This window comes from Gossypium arboreum, chromosome 7, assembly GCF_025698485.1.
Source record: "Gossypium arboreum isolate Shixiya-1 chromosome 7, ASM2569848v2, whole genome shotgun sequence".
Lineage (NCBI taxonomy): Eukaryota > Viridiplantae > Streptophyta > Magnoliopsida > Malvales > Malvaceae > Gossypium > Gossypium arboreum.
Window position 1 is genome coordinate 14,687,544 of NC_069076.1, and position 19,338 is coordinate 14,706,881.

The window sequence follows — 19,338 nt, forward strand, 5'->3', positions numbered from 1 at the left end:
ATACATGTAATGATGGATTGACTACTCTTGAAATTTCTTTTAGCATTCTTGAGTAAGACATGGAGTTTTCTTTGTTTAACCATGACCAAAAATTGAAAGGGGATGGTGTGGGATGTATTCGCCATGGCATGCTCATAAGTGCGATTTATGCTTGTTGCATGATAGGTAAAAATTTGTGTTTTGATATATGTGTATATGTGTTTGTACATGATGTTACAAATGGATGTGAAAATATATGCTAGATTGGGAAAATTTGATTAAATGTTCATGAGATGAAATTAGGTGATTAAAAGATGTTAGTTGACATTGTACATATATATATATTCGCCATTAAAGTGAGTATGTAGGTAATGTTGAATCAAGTTTTTGGTGCATATTCGGTTAGGTGTATAATCGACCAAATGGGCGATTAGTAAGAATAGTTGCGAATATACAAGCATACATATGCATGTGTAGTTGAATTATGAATGTTTAGCAAGATGGTTAAACTAGTGATTTATTGATTAAGCTCAAGGAGTTAAAGAAGGAGAATCAAGCAAGGGAAAGACGAAGGTCATCGAGTAGCCGACTTGGAACTATTTTACCCAACACGAGGTAAGTCATTAAGCACGTATTTGATATTGCTTAAATGATTGTAAAATTTATGCAATTGTGTTTAATGGGATGATATATATATATAAATGAAAATGTATGTGTATGGAGTGATGACAATTGTTGAATGTAAAAGAAATAGTGAAATGTGTAGAAAGTTTGCTTTCGGCACTAAGTGTCTTGGGCAATACGTGTGTATGCGGTGACGAGATTGGCACTAAGTGTGCGTGCTGGAAATATATGGCACTAAGTGTGCATGCTGGAAATATATGGCACTAAGTGTGCGAGCTCGAAGGGCATGGCACTATGTGTGCGGGCTTAAATCGCATGGCACTAAGTGTGCGAAATCGAGTATTAAGCAATGTGTGTGCGTACTCTATATATATATATAAATATCTCCAATCGAACAATTATATGGAGGTGTGTCTCCATCGAGTGAGTATGGACAGCGGATCGGTAAGTACCTTGAGCTCATGACGAATAGGTAATACGTTCATGCTTGGGGTTGAATTTGGTAAGCCTTAAATCTATGTGATGATTGAAATTGTATGGTTGTGCTGGAAAATGAGTTAATGTGTAAAAATACTTGATTATCTTGTTGTGTAGAATATGAAATGTGGATGTATGAATTAGTGCGAGATTGGACCGAAAGGTCCGAGGTATTATGGTATAGATTCGATATGGACGAGTACCTAGCCTCATTTGTTGTACATGTAGTAGTAACTTTATCAGTGGATTGACGAATGCTTATGACTTACTGAGTTGTAAACTCACTCGGTGTTTTCTTGTCACCCATTTTAGGTCTCTTGGACTCGTATTGTTGCGTGCTCGGAACCGTCGTTGAAGTCATCACACCGGCTGAAATCTTGTGGTATTGTTTTTTTGTTGTTGAAGAACATTTGGCATGTATAGGCTATTATATTTTGTCGAATTGTGGGTTGTAAACTTTAAGCCATGTGAAAATGGCCTATGTGGTCGTCGAGTGGGATGTTAGAACCTATAGCCACGAGTCTTAGAAACTCAAATTTTGTTAAGGTGGCCATAATTTGTGTCATGTATGATGGATGATTAAGGCCAAGGAAAAATTCATGAAATTGGCATAGTCTACTGCAGTAACTGTTGCGGACAGCAGCAGTGAGATGAGATTGAAAAATCACTAAAAATAGTAGAAGTAGAATTAAATAGTGAGTAAATTATGGAACTGATCCTTGATGAATCTATTTTTATATGGACGAAACGAAACGACCATATGAGCAGTATATTGGGAGATATTAAAGTTCTCGTGAGACAGGGCCAGAACGATTTCTGGGTCCCCTGTCGCGACTTTGAAAATTTACCATAAATTATCCAGAAAGAATTAGGAGTCATGCCTTATATGTACAGATTCCATTTTGAGTCTAGTTTCATTAGAAACAAACGGCACCAGTATTAAAGCCCTGTACAGAAAGATATTCAAGTTGTAACGCGCGGAGGTCAGAGCAGTCGATCCCTGTAACATGGGTGACTTTAACTAATAAACTGTACCAATTGGCCTAACCAAAAATTCTAAAAATAAATACATGGATGGGTATATGAGTCTAAATTCAGGGAAAATTTACGAAACCAGTTTCCGAGTTTTGGAACTCGAGATATGATTTTTAAGGCGACGGTGACGCAGTTTTCCAGCCTGTCCAGAAATGCCAAATTGGTCGGTACTTTAAGAGGATTTGTCTCGTTAACCCCTCGTGTCCGACACCGGCGTCGGTCACGAGTTAGGGGTGTTACACGTGGCTAGGCTAAGGGTAGGTAAAAGATAGATAAATTTAGGCTAAAAACCCTAGATCCAGTTTCAATCGGACCTTCGGAATAATTGCCTTCAATACACCAACTTACTTTGCTTTCACATGCTCTTTTGTACATCTATTTTCTTTCAAGTACATATGCTCTCTTTTTTTGTTCCTTTTCTTTTCTTTTCTTTTTCTTCTTTTTTTTTCACGAGCATTTTATTGTATGTGCTACAATTTTTTTGAGCATTTGATACTTCTTTTCAACTCCCCCAAACTTATTTTCAAAGAATATTTTAAATAGTATTGAGTCTAGTGTTTGGACAATTTAAAGATAATTAAGAGAGAAGTGATGGCTAAATATTGCAAGGGTTCAAATAAAATTAGGCCATATAGTCTCAAAGTTGGGTTTCAAGGGATAAAATTTCATCAAGGTTGGCTTGAAAGGCTCAAACGGTCCAAACAAAAGTTGTCTGAATCATTTTCAATATTCCATGCTTCCTAGGATTTCGCCTCAAGAAACTACTAAGTCAATTCTAGAGACTTAAACTTTCATGCATGCCTAAATTTCCTAAGGAACTAAAAAATTTTATGGTATGATTTGCATGCTTTATTAAGAATACATTTATGTCATAATTTAGCCAACATATCAATTATTGAAATAATAGAATTTTATTCATATTGAAGTTTAGCACACTTAACAAAATTTCAAATTTTTGAACAAAATATATCATAATCATAATTAAAAGAAAAAAATTATTCTGAGAGGAAATAATTTCAATTTTTCGGTCCCCCTTACTTAAGATGAACAATGTCCTCATTGTTAGAAGTGAATAGATACTATACACCAAGTAGGATTCTAGAAAAGATGAGGTAAGTCAATTTGACTGCCTAAGTACTAAGCTCTCTCTAGATCCAATCCTAGACATGTATATATTTATTGCCACACTTTGTACTTTGTACTTTACAACTTGTTCATTTTTATTTATGATTTCCACCTCTTGTTTTATTATGCAAAAAATAAAAATCCTAATAGAACCTAATCCTAAAACATTAAAAAAACTAGGAAAGAAAATGAAATAAACCAAAGATCCCCCATTTTTATTTATTTGCAGATCCCTCAGAATTTGACCCATCTTTTTCCTTCCTCGACATTAGAGTCCATGGTTCAAGTATAAAGTCTAGAAATTCAGGCACAAAAACAAATGGGTTATGAAATATATATTTAAATGCATTTCTAATCGAGTCATCCCGTATTTTTTAGTATCTCCAATAATCTTGTTTCTGCAAGTACATGTATTGCAGCATATCCATTATAGAAAATTGTTCACTTTGAGGATGGTGCTAGATACAGGGACTCTCAGAATCGAACTTAGGAAATCTATTAAGGGTGGTTTCAGTTTTGGGCAGGTGTGTGAGTAGCTGAGGGTAAGGTTTAGAGTTGAAGAGGGTGGCGGTTTTAAGGATAGTTTAGGTGCGGTAGTTGGTGACTTCAGATGAAGGTGTTTAGGGTGGTGATTTAGGGAGTTAAGGGCTACACCATTAAAGGGTTAAGTGAGATGCACTATTGGGATGCTTGGGAGTGGCGATGGAGCAAGGTAAGGGCTATAGGTTTGTGTAGAAATGGGTTGAATATTTCCCTTCTTAGTAGTGTCTTAAGCCCAATGGCAGCTCCTTTTTGGATCCTAAGCTCTTGTACTGAAAATAAGCTAAAAAAAACTCAAAGAAATTAGTGCTTGGGTTACAAGTTGACCCTTTATTTAACAAAACAAATACTTAAAATTTTTTGGGCTACTTAGAAAAATATTTTTTTTGAAAAATTACATTAAATTAAACTCCCAGGAAAGATTGGAGGGGTTACGGATGGTCCCGCTTAAGTCCCAATCTCTTATACAGAGTTTTAATTAATGTAATGAACAAAAGAAAATTTTATCTAAGTCTACCATTTTTTCAAATGAGAAAAAAAACTAAAAATATAAACTAACGATAGACAAAGTGAAAAGAACTCCTTCTATTTTATTCAGGATCATTATTGACAATGGTGGTGTCAAATGGCCATTTGTCATACCAACTATAACCATCTAGAAAGAAATCATATTCTTTCCCATCAAAGCTGTCCAATATCTTATTAGGGAAAGAAAAGCTGGAATGATCTTTCCTGGTGGCCTTGTTTAACTTCCTATAATTTCTACAAATCCTCTAACCCGTGACTCAAATATCTGCAATAATCCATCCGACACCCTTCTTGTGCTTTTCCAAAACAACAATTGACTCTTCTTTTTTATTCTTGGTGAACTCAATTAAAATCATGATAGGTAAAAATGGAGATAAATCCAAATAATCATATTTCAAATGAAGAGGCAAAATCTTCAGTTCCAATTTGACTGGCTCTTCAATCAACACTTTTGGTTGTGTGTACTCCTAATATAATAACTCTAATGATTCCAGTGGAACTTCCTGTATGAATCCCTTCATTTTATCTTCTAACAAAGCCAAACATTCCTCATCTTCATCATCAAAACTTGGCGAATCCACTAGCAGAATACATTCTAATGGATCATCTACAGAATTGAGCTCCAGCTTTGTAAAAGCTAGCGATTCCATCTTGGAAATAGCAGAACATTCTTCAAATACATCTGGGGATTTAGCAGCATCGAAGTCATTAAAAGTCACCTTATCATAAAAAATTTCTTTCAACTGAGTATCCCATTGCTGCTTCTAGAATCATTGAGGATATGGCAATGGTGGAATCTTAGCTTTAACTAGACAACTCTTCTATGGAAACTTTTTTGCATCTGACAAGGGTGTTAAATAATCAGAACTAACTGGTTTAGAGTTTACATCATCAAGAATCACTGAATATGACTTCTGTGATACAGAAGTTTCAACTCTCAGTTGAACTTCCTCTTTGCCTTGAGCTACAATAGGCTTATCTTCAACCTCGATAGCTTTGGGTTCCCATGTCTTTCCAATTTGTAAAGTGAACGTTTTGCAATGCTCTTTCCCCGTGTTTCTCAGATTTTCTGTATTACTTGCCCAAATACCTTGGGGTTTACTTCTGAGCTCATTAGCTAGCTGTCCCACTTGGTTTCCTAAATTCCTCAATGTTGCTGCTTGGCTTTGGATTAGTTCATTATTCTTCGCTATGTACACCTTCAGCAAATTCTCAAGATTACTTGAAGATCTAGTTGGTGTGGGTTGTTGCACTCGTTAAGAATATTTTGGCAGATAATTTGGTCAAAATGATAAAAGAGTCGCTATGGTCTGCCCATTGATTACTCTATAGAGAAATTGGATGATTTTTCCATGAAGAGTTGTAAGAATTTGACTGTAGACCATTCCAATTTTGATTTTCCATGTAATATTTTGACTCTTGATTTGTAATATCCTAAATTAGGGCTTAATCGGAATAGTGGTTTCGTGACCACAAATCCGAGATAGAAATAATTATTTTACAATGATTTTGATGTTTATGATATGATTGCATGATTGTGTGAAAATTTCGTGATGAAATTCTATGCCTAAAGTGCTTAAATTGAAAGTAGGGACTAAATCGAATAAGTTGCAAAACTTGCATTTTAGAAGTTTTTAGTATGAAATTGTTTTGGAATATTAATGAGGAGGTCTTAAATAGCAATTTTACCAATTTTAAGTTAATGGACAAAATTAGGACATGGAAGGAATTTTTGGAAAGTTTAGTAGTAAGGGTATTTTGGTCATTTAGTTATTAAAATGAATTAAAAACAAAATTAAAAGCCAATTTTTGTCCATCTTCTTCATTAGGCCGAAATTTCAAGGGTTCTCCATAGCTAGGGTTTGTTTCAAGCTTCCAAACTCCATAGTAAGTGATTCCAAGCCCGCTTTTAATGATTTTTACGTTTTGAGATCCCAGAACTCGATAAAGCTTATGTTAGCAATAATTTAACCTAGGGTTTATATTTGGAAAAATACCCATAGGTGAAATTTGTGTATTTTGATGTTTTATGATAGAATATGAAGTTTTAAATTATGTTAGACAACTTGTACTACTCGATTTTAAGCAAAAACGAGTAAAAGGGCTTAATCGGTAAAAATACCTAATAGTCACAAGTACATGTTAGAGTGAGAATTTGATGTTGCCATAGAAGAGAAAAGTGATCAGCATGTTGTAAAACATAAGAATAAGGAATAAAGTTTAATCCAGAGCCTAGGGGCAAAAATGTAAATATGCAAAAGTTTAGGGGTAAAATTGTAATTTTGCCAAAATTTGAGTTAAGGATTAATTTGATAATGTGAGTATTAAATAAGCTAAATGTGTTATTTTAGATCAAGAAAGACGTGGAATCGACCTCAATCGAGGAAAAGAAAAGATTGTGGACTAAATTGCAAAATCTTTGTATTTTGGTACCAAGGTAAGTTCATGTGTAAATAATGTAGCATAATTGTTATTTTTAAGTTATTGATATTAATTATGTGTTATGCTGAATTTTATTATGAAATGTATGCTTTGTGGTTAATTTCAAATAATATGTAAATTATGTGAACTACTTGTTAAATATAATTGTTACCGAGTATTGATTTCGGCATTCTACGGAAGACGGCAAGGATAAGTGTTCGAGGAAAAAGGTCCCGTTGAACCTTAGGAATAGATTAGGATACAAGTGACATGTCACTAGGATGGTTGAGCATCCGAACTCGTTGAGTTGAGTCCGAGTTCACTTATGGATGCGAATGTCCGAACTCGTTGAGTTGAGTCCGAGTTCGTGAGATGTAACTAGGCATCCGAGCTCGTTGAGTTGAGTCCGAGTTCACTTATGGATGCGAACGCCCGAGCACGTTGAGTTGAGTCCGAGTTCGCTTATGGGCGGGTTACATGATTGCTTGATTGAATATGTGGCACTTATGTGCAAGTTATCCACGTATCCGAATTATATTCCGATGTGTTCAACGGGTAAAGTTCTACTCAAATGGAGGAAAATTTCGAGATGTAAAGAGACGTATTGGTAAGTGATATGAAATGGATATTTTGGACAGGTATGTATTTAACCCTCGGGTTGAGTATTGATACAACCACGATAAGGTAATAAGATGATGAAGAATGATTAAAATGTGATATGTGTTTTAGTGATGTATGCTAATGTTGATTGGTATAACTGTTTGTTATGTTACTTATTATTTGCATATGAACTTACTAAGCATTTATGATTACTCCCTCCTTCTTACTCATTGTAGTTTTGGACAAGCCAGCTCAGGAATCGGGATAGGTCGAAGGCTCACCACACTATCCAGAAGATTTTTGGTAAATGGCTTGTAAATTTAAGTATGGCATGTATAGCAATATACCCATTTTGTGTAAATGATCTTATGGTATGGTTGTGAAATGGTTGAGGAAATGCTTGATAATGATAAATTATGAAAATGGTTAGTTTAGATTATGTTTGATGTTAAGGAAAACTATTAAGATACTTAGTGCATAAAACTCATAAAAGGATGAAATTTACCATAAACAGAATACATGCAGCAACACTAATGTGAGTTTGAAAATTTACTAAAAATCATAGAAATTGAATTTAGTGGTGAAATACATATCAAATTGAAGCTTATTATGTCTAGTTTCACATGAAACAAATGAAACAAGTAAAGGAAGTATATGTTAGAAGATATTTTAATTTTAGTGAAACAGAGTCATAGCAGTTTCTGAATCCCCTGTTCCTACTTTAGAAATTCACCATAAATTGTAAAGATATAATTAGGTGGTGTGTTTTATATCCTCAGAATCCTTATTGAGTCTAGTTTTAGTATAAACAAACCTCATAATCATATGAATTTTGTACAGAGAGAAATGTGGTTCGTAGTAAACAGAGGTCAGACCAGTCGAGTCTTGAAACAGGGGTAACTTTAACTAATAAACTGTACTAATTGGCCCAACCAAAATTCTATAAAAAATTAGTAGATAGTTTTATGAGTCTAGATTCAGGAAAATTTACGGATCTTAATTTTGAGTTTCGTAACTCGAGATATGATTTTTCTTGTGACTGTGACGCAAGTAGCTTAAAAGCTGTGAATGTAGAAATAAATAATTCAAAGTTCTAAAAATGTTAAACTAAGCTTAGTAACACCTCATACTCGACTCCGGCGACGGTCTCGGGTGTGGGGGCGTTACATGATTCGATGGGCAATTTTTAAAGAAATGGCCATGTCCACAGTATCTACAAGAAATATCCTCGAACTGGTTCGGTTGCTGACCTGTAGATTACCATTGAAACCATTAATAGTTATGTTCTTAAACATAGAAGACATAGAGAATACCTGGGCTGCCAAAGAAGTAAGTGTGTCCGCTTCATGTACTCCTGCTGCTCGTTGATCACATGATTCGTAACAAGTAATAAATATTTATAATGAAGATCAAACCTAGACTAACTATTATCACAACGAAAAGGCAAGCGCACCTATCGAACAATAGTATAGTAATGGCAAGACCGGGATATCGTACCCAAGGGAACCAAAAGTACTAGTAATAACTATCTTTTTATTATCTAACCTAGAAATAGAGAGGGATTGTTTATTAAACTAATTATCTAAACTAATTAGCTAATTTAATTAAAGCAAAGAGAAAATTTGGAAAAAGACTTGAAGGAAAGCAATTGATAAAGACGACACCCAATGAGGAATCCACCTAGATTTCACTTGTTATCTGACTCTGAACTGGACGATTTATTCACTTGACTTGATCCGTGAGACTCCCTAACCTATGTTATTATCCCTTTCGAGACTAATAACATTTAACCCTCAGTTGAATTAATCAAAATTTCTTTCTTAATTAAAACCCCTAGGGAAGTAGTAAATCACTCTATTGACTCCCATATTAGGTTTCACCCTAATCCGGTAAAATCTAGTAGTAAATCACTCTATTGACTCCCATATTAGGTTTCATCCTAATCTGATAAAATCTAGCAACCCTATTTCTAGGCGTTCAATCAACTCCGCTTAATTATGCCAAATCTACTCTTAGACAGAGACTTTTGCTCCTCTGCATAAGCACATCCAAACATGAATTAATACCTGGAATATTAACTCAAGCATTAAGAACACATAATTAAGAACAAATCAAGTATTTATCATACAGTTCAAATAATAATAACAAGATTCATCATAGGTTTCAACCCCCTTAGGTATCTAAGGGGTTTAGTTCATAATAAGATAAGAGTACATCTCAAAATTATGAAAATAACAAAACATAAAGAAAACTCTAAAACCCCCGAAGGAATTCTGAGAGAGATCTTCCGTCTTGGAGTAGCTCCGGCTTTTGGAATGGATTGTCTGGCTTCCTTCAAGTAATTCCTAGCGTGTGGTTCTGTATTCTAAAAAAGTTCTGTAAAAGGTCCCTTTCTAGGTCATACTTGGGGTGTTTATATAGGCTTTGGATTGGCTTTCTTCCTCCCTAAGTACCCTTTTCCATGTAAAACAAAACTCTTTGAAAACGGACACGCCCGTGTGCCACAGCCGTGTGACGTGTTTGCCAGGCCGTGTTCGATCCGTTAAATTGCACACGGCTGTATGGGTCAATGGCCAGGCTGTGTGAATCGTGAGAGCCTTGGTCGACACCTTCGAAGGACACGGGCGTGCGAGTAGCCCGTGTGGCAAGGCTTAGGCCGTGTGATCTTCTCGATTTGGTCTATTTTGTCCCTTTTTAGCTCGTTTTTGGCTCTTTTTTACTCTTGGTGCTCTCCTGAGTACAAAACATGAAATAACCGGATTAAGAGCACCAAAATCTACAAATCTAGTAGTAAACATCCATAAATATGCTAAGTATTTGGGGTAAAACTATGTATAATTTGGCGTTTATCACTCGTCTTTCTGAGGCTGCTCGGTTGGTTGGCCACTAATAGTTATTGCTGGCAATTATTTCAATAATCTCGTAAGCATTGTAAGCATCGCTATAAGACTTAGAAAGAAGGGCTCTATTTGTGAAAGCATCCACCATCATTCTAGTATGAATATTGAGACCAATATAGAAAGTCTCCATTTGAACTCAACAATGAATGTCGTAATGAAGAACAATGTAAGGGAATGAAGAGAGAAAAGTAAGAAAGAAGTGAAGAAATGAATTAGTTTTGAGATGTGTTTGAAGTGAGCAGCCAATAGGGTATTTATAGGTTAAGAAGGCTGCTAAAAATAGCCAAAATCAGCAGCCAAAGACTCCCTCCATGGCCGGGCACACATGTGGCATGTTTGAAGATTTCAAACATGCTATTTTTAGGTAGGGGCAAATCTTGAAAAGCATGAATAGTGGAGGGATTTGAATGCAAATTAAAGGAGTCTTCAAGGGTTATTTTGTAAGCCAAATAATCAGCCAAACAAGATGACTGGGTTAGCATGTGGGACAGTTTTGGGCTGTCCAGTGCTCGGTTGGATCGGTTTTATCGGTTCAGCCCAATTGGGCCCTTTTCATAATTCATTAATAATAATTTACTTAACCCAAATTAATTTGGATTAAAATTAAAATTAATTATATTATGAATTAATACACATAATTTGGACTGTCTTAAGCTGAAAAATTAATTCTTCTTGATGCTTCAAATATCTTTTTGGTTTTGCGCTTCTAGCAGTGTCTACCGAGCTGTTTTTCGTCCTTTGTGCAAATCTGTCGAAAATAATCAAAATTAATTAAAATTTAATATAAAATTAATTAAAATTCAACATGTTAACAATTTGAGTGCAATTTAATTATTTTATAATTATTATATATTTTTCGACAAGAATTTTACCTAAACTACATGAATTTGAGTTAAAAAAGGCATGAAAAAGTGTGTATATTTTCGTGTTTCCAGATGCTCATCATGCTTATACTCGGTCTTAGAGTATACCATGATATCGTCGATACACGTTACAACTAACTGATCCAGCTATGACTAAAAACCCTGGTTCATGAAATCCATGAATGCAACCGAAGCATTAGTCAAACCGAATGACATGATAAGGAAATCATAATGCCCATAATGAGGTCTGAAGGAAATCTTATGCATATCAGCCTATTTTACCTTCAATTGATGATATCCAGAATGAATATCAATCTTCAAAGGAACTAACACCCCATGAAACTAATCAAACAGATAATCAATCCTTAGAAGTGGGTATTTATTCTTTACCAGTAATTTGTTTAACTAGCGGTAATCCATACACATTATCATAGATCCATCATTCTTTTTGACAAAAAGGATTGGTGCTCCCCACGGGTACACACTAGGTCGAATATAACCCCTATCCAAAACCTCCTGAAGCTGTAATTTTGACTCCTTTAGCTCATTCAATGCCATACAGTAAAGAGCGGTGGACACTGGAGTTGTCCTAGGCAATACCTTAATTCTGAACTCCACCTCCTTATTCAGCAGTAACCTTGAAACCTCATCGGGAAAGACATCTAAACAATCCTTAATAGTGTGAATTCCCTCCACAGCTGATCCCACAAAACTCATGTCATGCACATAATCCAAATACGCATCACACCTTTTCCGAACAAACTTTCTGGCTACTAAAGCAGAGATCACGTTATAGAGGAAACCTCGATGCTCGCCGACCATTACAACTTCCTAATAGACTAATCACAGAAATCTCACTGCTAATTTCCTTAGCCAAAATACCCAAATTACCCTATAAAGAACTAGTAATACATGAATAAGTAGAACCACAATCAATCAAAGCAAAATAAGGATGTGAATGCATAATAAACGTACCAGCTATCACATCGTCTGCATCTCTATCCTCACAATGTCTTGAAAAGTAAAACGAAGTTGGCTATCTCACCTCAGTCTGAATTGCACCTCTGCCCGGTGCCCTCTGACCACGACCACCTCCATTACCTCCCTAAACTGACCATCACCCCTAGTGGCCTGTAGAACTAGCCTTTGAGGCTGAGTCTAATCCTGAACCAGAGCTCACACTGACTCAACCATATGAGGAACTCACTAATCCTAGGGTTAGTAGACCCATATCTGAAGCAAGTCTCAATCCTCCTCCAACATTCACTCGGATGGTGTTTATAACAGTTGTAACACCCTTAACTCATATTTGCCGCTAGAACAAGGCTACAAAAATGCTACAGCAAGTTAATAGAAATAAATAGGTAAAATCATGATCATTACAATATAATTTCTTAAATACCATAAAGTAATTGAATTACAATAATAACTTACATTTAAGAGGCTTAAATCAAGTTTAAGAGACTAAAGAAATAATATTAAAACCCTTAAGGACTAATTTTAAACAAGTCATGAAATTTCGGGAAAATATGAAAAATTTCAAAAAAATATGGGACACATGGTTGTGTGGCCAGGCCATGTGAGTATTCGAAGTTGGGACACACTGCCGTGTAACAGCCCGTGTCTCTAATCGTGTAACTCTCTGACTTAGATCACATGATAGTGTCATAGGCCATATGTTAGGCCATGTAACTCACTAACTTGATACACACACTCATGTCGTAGGCCGTATATAACACACAGCCATGTGGTAACCCGTGTCCCAGGCCATGTGCTCCTTAAAACTCAAGTTTACCATTTCAAGATTTCTTGGGCACTAAGCAATCCATTTACCACCATTAAACCTATCCAAAACGCCATTAAACATGCTCAAATCATGCTAAATCAACCATCTTAAGTGCCTAACCAATTTACCTTCAATGATACCACAAGTATACACATTTATACAAAAATATAAATCATCAACCATTCAACCGTTCAAACGTACAATCTTATCAATTTTTTTAATCTAAATACCTAACCTTATAACTTACCAAGTTAAGATCAAATATGTACCATATTTATTCCTATCTAAGCTTACCAAAAACTTAACCACAACTTCGCAAAATAAACTATTTTCACCACCAAACCTAGTAATCGTGCAACTACCGTCACATTACAAGACTGCATCGATCAAAAGATGAACTAGTTAAATGCTTTATATATATACAAATCAAACGAGGTCATTGACATAACGACTTATTACATGCCATATAATCCAAAATAAATGTTCAAAAACTACCAAAATCGAATGGATAGTGTGATTTCAGTGCTGATCCTATCTTCCGTCCCACAAAAACATATCTACAAGAAAATGCAAATCACACCTGTAAGCTTATTGAAGCTTAGTAAGTTCGACAGACAGAAATAATAAATCTTACCAAAGTAAATATAAAAATTTAATCAAATATAATTCAACAACAAATGTTTCCAATCATCCATAATTGCAAACCGGTGAATTACATAGTTCAATTCAAAGCTCATATAATAATTTTCAGAAAACATAAATGTCCACAATGGAGTTAATTCAAGATGTAAAGTACATGTCATGCCATTCAAAGTCATTAAACAAGTTATAATACAATAATTTACAACCTGATGAATGATTTACAGATAAGAGTATACAAGTAGTCCAATCGAAACACGCCAAACGCTCATTAGAGCTAATCCAACCAATAACATTCCAAATGCTCATGAGAGCTAATCCAATCGATAACATGCCTCGGCACTAAGTGCCTAACCCGTAAGCTATACATCCACCCCTATCACACGCCAGAACAGGATAGTATAACAGGAGGGTTCACAACAAATGCTGAACCTTGGCATACTCAAGAAAAATATATAAAGCACACCACATCAATCTCCACTCCAACCCCATATAACACACCATCATTCAATTGAACTCTATCTCGCGTTTATCCAACCGAAGTACCGAAATTTAATAACATTTTCCAAACAACTTTACATCATCAATAGAAAAATTAATATCCACTATTTCAGATCATATCATCATACAATTCGTATAGATATTAAATTACAAACCGAATGAACTTACCTGGACTGAATTGTAATAGTTGTAGAAGTTTAGGGACTATTCCATAATTTTGCCTTTTCTGCATAAATCAACAGGGTCTTTATCTAAAACGTAAAATTTCCCAATTATTAGCTTACAAATCATATTCCAATTTATTATACAATTTATACCCTTTTATTTTTAATTACACAATTCCCTCTAACTTTTACAATTTATGCAATTTAGTCCCTTAACTCGAAAATCATCAAATTAACCATTTCTAAAAACTCATCATATGAGTTGAATATTCACGGCTTCTAAACAGTCCACAAAATGCCTCTTATTCACCAATTAACCACGTGATTTTAACATTTTAACAATTTAATTCTTTAATTAAAAACTAACTAAAATCACTTTACAAAACAACTAAATACCACAATAAAAGCTTCAAAAACATAATTATCATAAAAACAACCAAGATTTATCAATGAAAACTTCTAAAATTTTTAACAAATCCAAAAATAAAGGTTCAAGTTAGTTGGACCTACTTGTAACAATCTCAAAAACATAAAATTCTTTAAAAATAGGGATAAAAAACTTACTCATGCAAATGAGTGAGCTAGCCGAACCTTCAAACTTAATCTTTGATGGTCTTGTTGGAAAAACCATGGAAAAATGAAGAAGATTATATTTTCTTTTAATTATGCTTTTTTAATTTGATTTAATTACAAAATTGTCATCCATTATACTCTAATTAATTAATTAATTTTGTTCTTTTGCCGTCCACTAACCTATAACAAGGTTAGTTAAGCTATTAAATCATCGAAATACAATAACTACTAAGTTTTGTGCCTTTTACAATTTAGTCCTTTTTCTTTAATTAGCTATCTAAACATTTAAATTTCTTAACCAAATTTTAATACAACTCTAATGACTCTATAAACATTCTATAAAGAATATTTACGGACTAACACAATGAAAATTTTTGGTCCCAAAACCACTATTCCATCACCACTGAAAAATGAACTGTTACAACTCTCTGCCTCTTAGGAAATTTCGTCCTCGAAATTGTTACCTGAGAATAAATTTGGATTCTGTAGTTTCATCAATTCCTCAGTTTCCCAGGTAGCCTCTTCAGTACCATGTCAATGCCATAAGACTTTTACCAATGGTACTCGTTTATTTCGAAGCTTTTTGACTTCCCGAGCCAAAATTTTCATCGGTTCTTTGGAATACGTCAAATCTGTTTGTAATTCAATTTCACTATGAAGAATCACGTGTGAAGGATTAGATCTGTACCATCTCCGTATTGAAACGTAGAGCACATTGTGAATTTTCTCAAGTTCCGGAAATAAAGCTAATTTGTAATCAATAGGACCGATTCTTTCAGTAATCTCATACGGCCCGATAAATCTTGGACTCAACTTTTATTTCCTGCCAAATTGTAGTTATTTCTTTCACAGAGAATCTTTTAAGAATACTCGATCGCAAACAACACATTCTATATCTTTTCTTTTCAAATTTACATACAATTTCTGATGATCAGATGCAGCTTTCAAACAGTCTCAAATAATTCGAACCTTGTCTTCAGTTTCTTGAATCAAATCAATTCCTACATTTTGGATTCGCTCAATTTAGACCAATACAATGGTGTTTTACACTTTCTTCCATATAAAGCTTCAAACAATTTCATTTTGATACTGGACTGATAATTGTTATTATAAGGTAATTCAGCTAACGATAGATATTTTTCCCAACTACCCTCGAACTTGAGTATACAACATCGGAGCATGTCTTCTAGAATCTATATTACTCGTTTTGATTACCTGTCAGTCTGAGGATGAAATGTTGTACTGAAATTGTGTTTAATACCCAAAGCCTCGTGAAGTTTACCCTAAAATCTCGATGTAAACTTGGGATCATGATCTGAAATAATATATGCTAGAACTTCGTGTAATCTTACAATCTCAAACACATTTAATTCCGCTAGCCTCTCAAGTGGGTAATTTGTTCTGACTGGAATAAAGTGTGTCAATTTAGTCAATCTATCAACAATCACCCAAATCAAATCTTTATTTTTCGAATTTATAGGCAAACCAAATACAAAATCCATCGTGACCTGCTCCTATTTCCACTCAGGAACCATAACAGACTGTAATAATCCTGAGGGTACCTGATGCTCTAGTTTTACCAACTAACAAATAAAATATTTGGCTAAGAACTCACAAATCTCACGTTTCATACCTAGCCACCAGTACATCTATTTCAAATCACAATACATTTTTGTACTACCAGGATGAATGAAATACATACTACTATAAGCTTTAGATAGAAAATCATGTTTCAAATCTAGATTATTCGGAACACAAATTCTACCATGGTAATACAATTTATCAGCATAACCAATACTGTATCCAATAGCCAAATTACCCTAAACCAAATTTCATTTCATTATCAACTTAAGATTGTCATTTTGTAACTCCCGAATTCATTGAAGAACAAGGGTTTAGTCCTCAAATCTGCTAATACAGAATCATCGTAATTTAAAGCTAAATTAGCGTTCAACGCTCGAAGTGCAAACAATGATAGTTTTCAACTAAGTGCATCTACAACCACATTAGCCTTTTCCGAATGATAATCATTAACCAAATCATAATCTTTCAGTAGCTCTAACCAACATCACTGTCTTAGATTTAGTTCCTTCTGCGTCATTAAATGCTTTAAATTTTTGTGATCAGTAAACACATGACATTTCTCACTGTATAAATAATGCGTCAATGTCTTCAAAGCGAAGACAATCGCGGCTAATTCAAGATCGTGAGTCGAATAATTTCTTTCATGTGGCTTTAACTATTGAGAAGCATAAACTACTATTTTCCTTGACTGCATGAACACACAACCCAAACCATTGAAAGACGCATCATTATAAACAACATATTTTATCCTAAATTCAGGCTGAATCAAAACTAGAGCTTCTGCTAACATGCTTTTCAGCTGATCAAAACTCTGTTGACACTTATCTGACTAAGCAAATTCAACATTTTTCTATAGTAACCTGGTCATAGGTGAAGCAATGATTGAGAAGTTTTTAACAAAACGATGGTAGTAACCTACTAAAACTAGAAAACTTCGCACTTCTAAAACATTTTTTTGAGTTTTCCAACTCATTACAGTAGAAACTTTACTCGGATCGACTCAAATCCTATCAACTGATACAATATGACCCAAAATCCAACCTCGTAAAGCCAAAATTCACATTTTTTGACCTTTACATACAATTGTTTTTCGCGCAAAGTCTGTAACACGATTCTTAGGTGTTGGGCAAGTTCATATTTTGTTTTAGAATAGAACAATATATTATCAATAAAAACAAACACAAATCCATCCAAATGAGGTTGAAAAACCCGATTCATTAAATCCATAAAAGCATGAGGACCATTTTTTAATCCAAATGGCATTACCAGAAACTCATAGTGGCCGTAACGAGTTCGGAAAGTAGTGTTTGGCACATCATAATCTTTAACTTACAACTGATAATACCTGAATCTGATATCTATATTCAAAAACACTGTGGCACATTTGAATTGATCAAACAAATCGTTGATACATGGAAGGGGATACTTTTTATTTATTGTAACTTTATTCAACTATCTGTAGTCAATAAACAATCTTAAGGAGTTGTCTTTCTTTTTCACAAACAACACAGGTGCACCCTATGGAGATACACTTGGTTGAATAAACCCTATGTCTAACAATTCTTGCAACTAAGCTTTCAACTTTTTTAACTCAGCTGGTGCCATACGATACAGTGATATCGATATCGGTGCAGTTCCAGGGTAACAAACTCAACCTCACGGTCAGGTGGCATACCCGATAACTTTTCAAAAAATATATCAATAAACTCATTAACAACTGGTAGTTGATCTAACTTCAATTTTGAATCTCGAGTATCAAGTATATATGCTAGAGATGCCTCACTACCTTTACATATTAATCTCTGTGCAGAAATAGCTGAAATGATTCCAACGATACTATTCGGTCTGTCAGATTCAACTAAAATTATTTCTCTTGTAACACCACTCACCCATACTCAATGCCAAAATAGGGTTACAGAGCATTACCGGACTTACAACACATTTAAACATATACTTCACAAATAAATACATGTATTCACATACAATTCATTCACATTCAATCATTGCATCCCTAATATGAGCCTACGATGCCCTAAACATGCATAGGAAGTGGTTCGAGACTAAACTGATAACATTAGAAACTTTTTGAATACTTAGAAATTTTTCTCAAAAACAAAGGAGACACACCCGTGTGGCCACACACGGCCAACAGATACGCCCGTGTCACAAGCCATGTGGACATTCGAAATGGGAAGACATGGCCATGTCCCAACCCGTGTTCGACCTAGTGTAACTCTCTGACTTGGGTCACACGGCCAACACACACGCCCAAGTGATTAGCCCGTGTAGCCTAAAAATGGCCATACACACCCAAGTGCCAGGCCGTGTACTAGGCCATGCTAATCCTGTAGGGTATACTAACTTATGCCACACAACCAAGTCACACCCCCGTGTGTAAGGCTGTGTGGAGCATACTGACTTGGTTTCTAATTCAACACCAAGGGACACACGGCCTTGTACCCTGACCGTGTGTTGCACACGACTGAGACACATGCCTGTGTCTCTGCCCGTGTGGACAAAAATAGGATATTTACCAAGCCATCTTGCGACCCAATCTTTTGCACACCTACATCAAACCAATTGGCACCAAACATAGCATATCATAGGCCTTCAAACAACTCCACTCAAGCATATTTCATACCATTTCCAACATCAACCAATACAACACATAAATACCTGGCTGTGTGTCGCACACGGCTGAGACACACACCCGTGTCTATGCCTATGTGGACAAAAATAGGCTATTTACCAAGCTATCTTCCACCCAATCTTGTGCACACCTACATCAAACCAATTAGAACCAAACATAGCATATCATAGGCCTTCAAACAACTTCACTCAAGCATATTTCTTACCATTTCCAACATCAATCAATACAACACATAAATACCATAATATGTCATCTAAATTCATACCAAATTCAAATGTGCATTAATGCCTAGATTCACTAGCATACCAATATTCATAATTTAACCAATTGCTATCCATACTACTAACTA